A 12,123-nucleotide genomic window follows, 5' to 3' on the forward strand; every position below is an offset into this window, starting at 1 on the left:
TCTGATGATTATTTTCTAGTCTTCCTGTATATAGTTTGCTAGGTATGTATCTGTTTGCATATTGGTTCCCTCATTTGTCTGTAAGCTTCTTGAAGGCAGAGACTATCTCATCTGGAACATAAGAGACTCTTAATAAATACTGATTGATTGATTAAAGGACAATGTCATTCCTTTTCTTTGTCTGCCTAGTACCCTACATAGTACTGGCACAGAAATAAGAATTAATGAAAAATTACTAAGAAGTTATTATGTTACCAGGCACTTGCTGAGTACAGAGGCTTTAATAGAGAATATTTTAATTGAATTGTGTAAAATACAAAATGTAAAGAAAATAGTGGCAAATTCAAGGATATAGCAAGATTCAAGTAATAACAAGTAGAAATAATAGAAAGAAAAAGAAAAAGGAAGGAAAGAAAAAGGTGGGAGGAAGGAAGGAGGAAAGGAAAGAGAGGAGGGGAAGAAGTAACAAAAGAGAAAAGGAGGGAAGGAAAGAAAGGAGAAACAAGCCAATTGGACATAACTTGCAAGGACTCAGTCACTTCCAGGCCATGGTGATCAGATTGAGATTATAATATCTAATTATACTCCACTTTCAATTTCAATCCCTTTCCCTTGTTGTCAAGGCCCTTGGTAATTTAGTCTGGCCATGGCTCCCCATGTGTTCTATTTACCACTCCCCTTTGTGTTCCTTATACTTCTGTTTGACAAGTTCCCTTATTGACCCAGAATGCACCAAATTAGTCACTTTTGACCTTTCTGATTTTTCACTCCAAAAAATCCTCAATCCTGGCTCTCTTTTTCTCAGTCCTAGCAATAATTCTAAACTTAGCTCAAGCCCTACCTCTTTCATAAAGCCTTGTCCATCGATACTGACTCTCAATGATACCTTGAGGTCGGTATTTTTAATACACTGTTTTTCCTATTTCATTCACAAATAAAGCAGTTGCCAAATTGAAGTCTTATAAAAAGGATCATATCCAATCATTCAATCAACAAATTTTTATTAAGCACCTTCTATGGATCAGGCACATATCTCATAGATATTACCTAAGAGATTATGGATTCAGATTTGTAAGAGACCTTAGAAATCTCCTATTTCAACCATAGAGGTCATCTGGCCGGTGATTTGGTTCTATTTTCCAGATGATGAAACTGAGATACAGAGGTGTTAAGTGATTCAAACAAAGTCATACAGACTAGTAAGTAACAAATCAGAATTTGAACTCAGGTCCTCTATCTTTCATCCAACTTTCCACAACTTCTCCTTCTTTGAGCTCTAATTGTACTAATCTTCTGCCCCATACAACATCGATTTCATTTCTGTTTTGCCTTATCTACCATGTAGAATGGAAACTACTTGAGGGCAGGGGCCATTTTGATGTTCTTATGTTTTTTTCATTCCATATAGGGCAAATAGTATAATGAAGATACATAGTAAATATTGGTTATCTTGTTCAATTGATCACTATTTAACTAGAGCATGAGTAGACTGACCAACTCAAATGGAGCTCCACACATATGTTGTACAACACTTGTCCATAGTTCTTATAGCCTTTAGTTGAAAACTGACTTTCTTTACCCTAAAGAAATAAAATGTAAGGATTAAGACAGTCTCTTTATGTCATTTAAAAACCATAAACATGGGGTGACTAGGTGGCGCAATGAATAGAGCACCAGCCTTGGAGTCAGGAGGAACTGAGCTCAAATCAGGTCTGAAACACTTAACATAAAATACTAACCATGTGACCTTGGGCAAGTTACTTAACCCCAATTGCCCCTCCAAAAAAAAGGCAAAAAAAAAAACCCAAACCATAAACATAATATGCTAAAAGTTTGAAAGAAATCATGGAAATGGTTTCCATACTGACAACAAATGAATTGTTTTACAGTATCTCTTAAACCTACTTTAACTAGTGTGATGGAGAAGTTTTATTTTCTTGAGCATTGAGGGTATTCTAGTGGCCAGAATGCCTTAGAATCAAGAAATCCACAGGTTCCTAATACCCTGGGAACCTGCTCGAATCACTTACCCTCTTAGTGCCTCAGGCAACCTCTTCCGTTGCTTTGAAAAGCAGCTGCCTGGCTGTGTTGGTTTGGGGTGATTCCTCCTAGAAATTCCTCATGCTAAGCAAACTACCTGTCAAAAACAAAAAAAAAAACCTCACTAAGACTATGTAGATAGGCAATTCTGAACAAAAACAAAAGTAATTTATTTTCCAGTACATTCATAATTATATATAATAAATAGACAGGTAGAAAGACAGATAAAGACAGGCAGGCAGATGAGACAGAGACAGAGACAAAGAGAGAAGAGGAGAGAGGAGAGAGAGAGAGAGAGAGGGAGGGAGGGGAGGAGGGAAGGAGAGGGAGAGGAAGACAGAATAGATGATAGAGGTGATAATGTATACACACAACATGTAACATGTAATATACACACAATTTAAATCACTTCCCTATTTGAGCACCCTAAAATATTCCTTTAAAAAAATTTTTGTATCATCTCATTCTGGGAAATTAATTTTTCAGATAAAGAAAATCTGTAGCATTTCAATTCATCACTTTGGTAACATATTCCATTAGACCCAAATTATTGTGTAAAACTTTATTGATTTTCTCGCTAACTCATCTTGAAAAATTTACCAGGTGTTTGTTTCCCAGAATCAGTTATTTCCTTTATTTCAGTGCTTTTTTTTAAATGTTGTAGGTTTTTTCTGTCTCTACAGCCCTATTCATACCAAAAAAAAAGCAACACTTTCTACACTCAAGTTGTAATCTTAGTGAAAGAAGAATAATGTTCTGATTCCTGCAGAAATGCTAAAAATCTATTTCATGCATAATACTTCTCAAGAGAAGTTTCATTTGTTAAACATATTTTGTTGCTCTTTTGTGAGAAATTCTAGAAACTAAAAGTTCAGCTTGGTTTTTTGAGTAAGTTGAGACAAACTAAGACAGATAGGTCTCCTTGGGATTATTAAATGAGAGTTGAAGCTAGACAAGTTATTTCAGATGGGGGCTCACCACCTTCCTGGTATCTTACCTTGTCATATTGAGCCTCATCATTCAAACCTGAATCATCAGATGCATTTACTTCATCCAAATCACAACTTTCTGATGGTCCCAAGCACAAAGAGGTAGGGCCTCACTGTGCAAAACAGGTATTAGAACTGAGAGTAGGATAGGGTGCAAATTACATAGCCTTGGAAGGAATCCCACCTCTCCATGAACTACCCTCCCTCCAGTGACCCCTCCACCCCATGGCCTCTTCCTCCTCAGTCTCCATTTGAGGAAGCACCCACACCAACTGTGCTCTCCAAGGTAACTCAACCCAGGTTCCTTTCTGTTTTGCAGCTCCCTTTAATGTGTTATCTTCCTTCCCTACCTCCCACCCCTAACAGAATGTGACTTCCTTGAGATCAAGGACTAACTGATTTTATTTGGATTCTCAGTGCCTAGCATAATGCCTAGCACATAATGTTTAATCAAGATTTCTCAATTTCTCTGTCTCTATCTCTGTGTCCCTCTGTCTCTGTCTGTCTTTCTGTCCCTCTGTCTTTATCTCTGTTTCTCCCTCCTCATCTTACTTTCTGTCTCTCTCTCTCTGTCTTTCTCTCTGTCTGTCTCTGTTTTTCCTTTGTCTCTCTGTGTGTGTCTCTCTCTCTCTTTCTGTCTCATTCATCTGCCTGTCTCTGTCTACCTCAGCCTATGACCGTTCTTGGTGGTGGTTTGGGGTGTGATCTTTTCTCAGGTCACCATCATGTTTTCTCTTCCCCTTTTATATCTGGAGACTTAATCAATGGAGGGCTATTACAAGTAGCTTACTTTCTAGTCAAGGAGTAATCCAATGATCCGGTAGGTTCACCTGGTCCCATCCTCTGCTATTTTGTGGGGATTAGATTCAAGGAATAGCTCAGAATACTATCATAATGGTTCAGAGCACTCAAGGAAAAGTCCTAATATTCAGGCAGAGATTTGGCTCTTCTCCCTAATTTAAATTTATTTTTCTCTCTAGGTAACCTCTGGCCTCTTTTACATTTGAGCCAAAAGTCAGGATAGAACTGTGTGGGTAAACTGAGGGAGCAGAGTGTGCTATAGTGCCTCTTGCTGGACATGGGGTATGGGTTTGGGTAGTTGGGGAAAGAGAAGACCTTTCATTGGAACTTCTCTGTGCCCTGGAAGAAGTGGGCACATTCAGTAGTTTTAGAGTGTTCTATTTCAGCTCTTAGCAGGTACCTGGAACATAACAGGAGCTTAATCAATGCTGATTAATTGACTGCTACCAGATGTACCTCTTCTTTTTGCTTTCTTCCTTCCCTCACATTCTATCCATTTCTCTTTCTGGTAGTTGCCCCATAGAATTAGAAGCAACAATAATATTTACCATATTTGCCTAAAATTACAATACACACAGAAATAACAGAATAGTCTGCTATATATCAAATGTTTTGTTGCGTGACTGAACATATGTGAGCATGTCTTAGCCTGATCTCCCACATAGCCCATCCTCTGGGACTTCACACAGCAGTCAGTCAACAGGCATTTACTTAAATGCTTACTATGTGCCAGGCATGCAAAAACAAGTCAATTAGTGACAATCTCATGGCTCCTTCCCACATTCCTTCCTCCCTCCCTCAATCAAAACACATTTCATCATGGCCTTGTATTGCATAATTTATATTCTCATAGCCAGTTACTCAGTTGTGGTGGGTGACAGAGAAATTACATTGACATTTTTTGCATTCAGTCTAAAAAAAACAACCACAGATAAAACCTCCTTGAATTTCCATGTGATAAAATGCATGCATTTAGGAAAAAATGCTGGGAGGGTTTTATCATTGGCTAAATAAGCATTCACACCATGGATAACAGTTGCAAAGTCAGGTAGCAATTGCTATGGGGGACCCAAGTGGAGAAAAGGCATGGCCCTATTTCTTAAGGAGTTTGGTTAATTCAGGCAAAATTTGTTTTTTATATTGTTCTTTAAATAAGAGAATTTATCACATCTATGGAAAACTAATTGCAAGATTCCTGACTAAGGAAGAGCAGCACACAAGTGAAAGTGGCAGAAGGATTATTTTGCAAAACAGTATCATCTTTGAGAATGAGACAGTTCTCTTCAAGTATTACCAAAAGGCATAGAAAAATATTATATCAAGTGTTATGTACATAAAAACACATTTGGCTAGAGTGCTAGACTTGGATTCAAGGGGACCTATATTCAAATCTTGATTCTGGTTGCATGACTTTAAGATAATCACTCTGTACCTCAGTGTCCCCATCAGTAAAACAGGGATTAAAATAAAGGCAGTATCTACCCCACAGAGTTAAGTTTCTATTGAGATACTGTATGTAAAGTATTTTGTAAACCTTATAGTATTTTCTAAATATCCACTATTATTATGATGATGATTTTAAAGTTTTTTTTAATTTTTATTACTTTTTATCTTAAAGTTTTATTTTCTGTTTTCTGATATAGGTAAAGTGTTTATCTGCCCCTTATATTTTTAAATTGTATTTTTCTGTATCTTATTTCATTAACAAAGGGAAAAATGGGAAATGCTGGCTTGCTTTCGTTCCCATTATTACTTAAATAGAATTGACTTTCTCTTTCCCTAGTATAATTCTTAGGGCAAATTGCCAATATCTCTTTTACTCCTGGGAGGAAGGAAACTTTTTCATAGAAGGATTTCATTTTGTAGGGACTTTGAGAAGACTGCCACACTAATACACTGTTGGTGAACCTGTGAGTTGGTTCAAACTTTCTGCAAATCAATTTGGAATTATGGGAGAAAAATCACTAAATTATTCATACCCTTTGATCCTGTGATTTCACTACTAGGCATATGCCCCAAGGAGGTTAAAAAACCCCAGAACATCCAACAAGTTCCCCAAAAATCATAGCAGCACTGTTTGTGGTAGAAGGAACTGAAAATAAAGTGGATACCCATAAATTATGTAAAACATAAACAACCTGATACATGAAGGCAATGAAATTCTCTTGTAAGGTAAGAAATGATAACTATGAGGAATTGAGAGAATTTTGAGGGTATTTATGTGAACTGATGGGCAGCTAGGTGGCACAGTGGATATAGCACCAGTCCTGGAAGTCCAGGAAGATCTGAGTTCAAATGTGACTTCAGATGCTTACTAGTTGTATGACCCTTGGCAAATCCCTTAACCCCTATTTACCTCAGTTCCTCATCTGTAAAATGAAGACACACTGGAGAAAGAAATGGTAAACCACTCCAGTATCTTACCCAGAAAATCCCATGGACAAATCCATGAGGTCTCAAAGAGTTCAACACAACTTAATGACTGAATAATAATGTATGAATTGATGAAGAGTCGATTTTAGGAGAACTAGGAGAGCAATTCATGGCATGATCATAATGATGTGATGGAAAAGAAAGAACACTGATTTTTATGGTATATAACGTGAGATAATATAACATCACCCCATCCTTTTGTCAGAGAAGTAGAAGACAATGGAGATGGAGAACTGCATGTGTTGTAAAACAAGGTCGTTTTGTCAATTGCTGTGGCCAGACTTTTTCTTTATTATAAGGGAGGTGACAATGCTTGGAGAGGAGGGTCGAGGGAATGCAGTGGAGTGTTCCCAAGAATGGTGGATTTAAAAACAAAAGGCATGAATAAAACTTGCTTTACAACAACAGAATTATGTTGGTCTATTCCTGTTCAGCAAAATGGTTTCTTTCTATGGCATAACAAGTGAGGTGGTTTTCTGTTGCTTGGAACTGGGTATATAATTTAATATTATGTGAGAAAGGCAGTGGATATCTGACCGACACTACACAGAGGTAGCCCTGGGTCTTTGAAGACTCTGACTTTGGAGTCAAAGCTTAGTTGCTTCTACCCAAATGGAAAGGCTTCCATTTTGGGTCCAGTGACAGACTGTTGTCAAATGACCAACCTTACTAAATTCAGGCTCACCATTCAATTGGCCACAGAATCAAGATTTTCTTCAACCATAGCAATGCTACCTTCATCTGGGAAGTACCCAATACAAATGAACTCTCTGATCCCTGAAATAATTGAAATATATGAAAAGGTACTGCTTGAATTTCTACATCCCCCCAAACCCTCATTAGAGGCTTGTAACTGCAACTGAAGGAGGTCAGTGATATGACTTTTCCCCTAAGAAATAAATCATTTACAGAGAAGAGAAAAGACACTGAAATCCCTTCACAATTCTCCAAGCCTTTTAAATATCTGTTGCTGAGTTCTCTGATACCTAGAATACATTTGAAAAGTTTCAGAAGAGAAAATGCAGTTTCAGGGTTTCAAAGGAGGTCACCATTAATTTGAAATAATGTGCTTTCCAAATCCAAGATCATTCCTTGATCCTTAGATAAGACTGGTGAACCAAAAGAAGTCATAGCTGGCAGAAATGAGCGATTTTTAAAGAGTAGTGTCTAGGACTTTTCAGTGGCTATGTATTCTAAGAACCAATATACAAATGACCTCCATGCTGGGCTCAGTGAGTGTGAACCTCCAATTGAAACCCTGTGTCTGGAGGAACTGGCTAACATCAAGTATGTTCTTGTTATCACTCTATCATCTTGTATTAGGGTATCTATTTATAAGCATTATAAATATATGATTATATCATATAGCATTATTATATAATAATTAGATTGATTAGGAAGAATTTGCTAAATTCTGGTCATAATTACTAGCCCTATCTTCATTTTTCTTGTTCATTTCTACAAAACAAAGAAAACCTCAAAGCACCATATAAATGTGAACTATTGTTTACCATAGGATTACAGAATCATTGATCGCTGAAAGGGAACTTAGAGGCCATCTAATCCAACCGCCTCATTTTCCACATGAGGAAACTGAGGCCCAGAGGTGAAGGAACTTGCTTCACACAAGAGCAGATTTGGGCTCATAGTTTCAAATTCCAATTTCAGCCCTTATAAGGTGGTACTTAATCAATAAATCTTGTATGTGTCTTGACTTCTCCAATGACCAGCCATTCCCTATCTCTCTCTGTTTCCTTCCTATTCCCAGAGATACAGCAATGTTGAAATTAGGTCACTTAATAACCTTACAATGGCCTTTAAGTGGTGATATAAAAGGAAGAGTCAATGAATGGGGAAAACTTCATTGTTCTCTTATTTTAAGACATTACCACAGGCATCACAACCCAAAGCAAAGACCTCTACCCATCAGTATGTAGCCATCACCATGGAGGTAAGACCTTAAGGTATCTCTATTATTTTAGAAAGAATTCTATTGTACTCCTAGCAGACTAGAGTATAGTGTAAACATAACTTTTGTATGTAATGGGAAACCCAAAAATTTCATGTTACCACTTCATTGTGTTACATGCTTTGTTGCAGTAGTCTGGAACTGCACCTACAATATCTCTGAGGTATTTCCTGTTCTCTAGTCCATCTTCCTAACTCCAAGGCTGGATCCCTATTCACTCTGCTATGCTGCCTCTGTTTCCCATTTTACACATGAGGAATCTGAGTTTCAGAGCAAGAGGTCAAGTGTTTTTTCTGTGGGTGGGTTGGAGTCGACTCTTAGGCTGATAATTACATTTTCAAATGTGAATACTTATAACTTGGAAATCTGCAAAAAAAATGGGGTTCAAATTATTTTTTTTATTGTTCAGACTTAAGGGAGTCATGGAACAAATGTTAATAATATAGATCAAAGTTAAAATGTTATTGTGCTTTTCAGAGGACTGGTAGTTAAATGCTTACCAGCATGCCCTTGGACTTTCCCATGGTCACATTTTTCAGGGGCAAGATCTGAACTGTCTTCTTATCTCCAAATCCAACATTCATCCCAAAGACTAAAGGAGGAGCTGAAAGTCCCTTCCCACATCTTCTTATCTTGCCCACTTTAATTCTTTATCTCCCATTACTTAAATAACTGTTACTTGACTATTCCAGCTCAAAAAGAAGTCATTTAGCGCTAGCTCATGGTTGAGATGAAATGTTTCTCTGAGTGTGACTGCAGAATTTGTAAGTGCAAACCTAAACAGGGTAATTGCTGCCCCCAAATTATCCCTAGTCAAAAGCTAAGCAAACCCTGCTCAGCAATAGGCACAAAACGTGTCTGGTGGCCAGTGAACCAGTGAGACGTGTAATTGGAGGCTCTGGCTGAAACCTCGAGGCACAACATGTTTAACTCCATATCATAAATACAATCCCAGGACTGGCTTGGGAAAATAGCCTGTACCGAGTGGCATCGAAGAGTCATTAAGGCAAATTAGCAAACTCTGGTCGATAGACCAGATACTTTGCTGTTTGAAAAATGTAAGGCAATAGACCCTGCTGTTTCTTCCTTTAAACAGAAATCCTCTGAGACCATAAGCAGAGAAGATGAATAAGGGATTCTGCAAGAGCGAGAATAACCCTGGAGGTTGAGAGTCATCCAAGGTAAGCCATGACAGTTGTCTCTGCAATATTGAAGCATCCTTGATGTGTGCTTACAATACAGCTGGTTAATGGTTGTATTTTTAAAATTTCCTAAGATCAAATTAGCCTGAAAAACAAATTTATGCCACTACAAATATGAGAGAAGACACAGCAGAATGGATAGTGAGTCAGTCTCTGAATCAGGAAGTTTACTTTTTGACATATACTGACTGTGTGATCTTAGTCACCTCAGCACCTTCAGGCAACTAAGATTAGCTGTTGTAGGTGTATATTAGTAGATGAAGTATGAACAGTGGGAGTTCCTTCTACCAGTAATTCTCAAAATGTGATCTGTGAACATCTGGGTTTTTTTTTTTTTTTGGAAGGGGGAGGGTAAGGTAGTTGGGGTTAAGTGACTTGCCCAGGGTCACACAGCTAGTATAGTGTGTCATGTCTGAGGCTGGATTTGAAATCAGGGCTTCTTGACTCCAGGGCCAGTGCTCTATTCACTGCATCACCTAGCTGCCCCATATGAACATCTGTTAATATTATATTTGTAGGGTATGCTTTCCCGGGAACCTTTCTGGGGATCCATGAGATCATGGATTATTTGCCTATTAAAATATGCCTCTTTTTTTCCACCAGACATATCTATGTGGGGCTGGATTTTCTTCATAAACTTTAACAAAAGATATTTCAACAGATTAAATGCAGAAGCAGACATGTAAATTCAGCTGTCTTCTATATTAAGTAAGACCCAAAAATGATTCCCCAAATCATTTGAAACAATGCCATTTTCTCAGTATATTATTCCAGAAAATCAAACTATTTTCATAAAAAGTGTTATTTGTGTTAACATAATGGGCTTATTTTTGTTATTTTAAAATAAATTAATAAATATTTGTTTTTAATGTATCAATTTTAATTTTTAAGGTGATAAATAGTGATAGATATAACCCACATAAAACATTTTGAGGATATCCTCAATTATTTTTAAGAGTGTAAAGGAGTCAGGGAGGCAAGGGGTGAGACAACATGACATATACACAGATAAGTATATGCCAAAATGTAAAAAATAAATACAAAGCAATTTTGAGGGAACCATTAATAACTGGGGAGAATACGAAAGGTCTCCTGAAGGAGGCTTGTAAGGTGGGCCTTGAAGGAAGCTGGAGGTTACAAGAGGTAGAGGGGAAGAAGGAAGATGTTTAATGTAGAGGGGGCAGTAGTAAAAAGTTACATCTATGGGCAGTGCTGAGGGCAGCTAGCTGGCACAGTGGGTAGGGTACTGGGCTTGGAGTCAGAAAGATCTAAGTTCAAATTTGTCCTTAGACACTTACTACTGCATCTCACTTAAGCCTGTTTGCTTAAGTTTCCTCATCTGTAAAATGAACTGGAGAAGGAAAGGCACACCCCTCCAGTATCCTTGTCAAAAGACCCTAAATGGGGCTGTGGAGAGTCAGACATAACTGAAAAATGACTTAACCACAACATGGGAGATGACCTGTCAGATACAGAGGATCTCAAGTATTTGAATTTGAATAGTGTATAATCAAATGTAGTGTTAATGAGATTTAAGATCTTCCCTGCCCATTAATAGACCTCACATGGAGCTCATTAAGGGAAGCTTACTTAGGGGAGGCTTGCTTATGGGAAGGCTTTCACACCTTTTGTTAATTTCTAATTAGGCACTGAGTCAGGAGGTTTGTGATATCCTCTGACTCTTAAAAAGGTATATATACTCCAAGGCTAATATTTTGCTTTGGGGCTCGTTCATTGGATGTATGCTCTTATGATTTGACCAGATGAGACTCTGGGCACCTGTTAAGGAGCACCCCAGCTTTGAAAAACCCAGATGTTGGCACTTCTCTCTCTGGTAACTATGTATGTATTGCATTGGTCAGACAGTTGGATCTGTCCGTTGTTCTGTGCTAAGTCCTGTCTGTTGGTCTTTATTTCTCTGTTTGTATTTTCTCTCTGTTCTTTGCTTGGATTTTCTCTGAAGTTCAAGGTGCTGAGTTTTCCACTGAACAAATGAATGTAATGAAAAAAGAATATTGACCCCTTAAACAGCTATCTTTCCTAGTAAAGCAGATCTAAGAACCTGTACTAGGAGCCATCCTGGGTATGCCAATGTGGTTTCTGCTACATCAAACTAGAAAGATTAGCTGGAGCCAGATTTTATAAATAATATGAAGTAACATGGAGTCAGTGGCATTTCATAAGCAAGGGAGAAACATGGTCAAACCTATGCTCTTGAAATATGAGTTTGGTGCCTGTTTGGGGGATAAATTGGAAAATGGAAGCTGGATTCAAGAAGACCAATTAGGAGGCTGCTGAAATGGACCAAGTATGAGGAAATGACTAGTGTGAGTGGAGAGAAGGGGATAGACACTGTGGAGTACTTACACTACCTGATTCTTAGGATTATTGTGAAAATCCAATAAACACTAGACACTTCCTAGGATCAGAGCTTTAGAGATCCATTGGAAGTTAGCAGTCCAACCTTTTCATTTTATAGATAAGGGAATGGAAGAGATAAAGTAACATCCATTGCTTGCAAGTATCTGATGTGGTTTCTGAACCCAGGTCTTTCTGATTTTGAGCTCCAAGCTTTAACTACTCTTCCACATTGCCTCTATATACTTCAATAAAAACTGGTACTTAAATAGTGCTTTAAAGTTCAGTGTCTCCATAAATTTTATCTCACTTGCCCCTCACAGCAACCTTG

The sequence above is a fragment of the Petaurus breviceps genome, unplaced genomic scaffold, assembly GCF_028583685.1.
Source record: "Petaurus breviceps papuanus isolate PSGF00001 unplaced genomic scaffold, PetGlider_PUasm1.0 174, whole genome shotgun sequence".
NCBI lineage: Eukaryota > Metazoa > Chordata > Mammalia > Diprotodontia > Petauridae > Petaurus > Petaurus breviceps.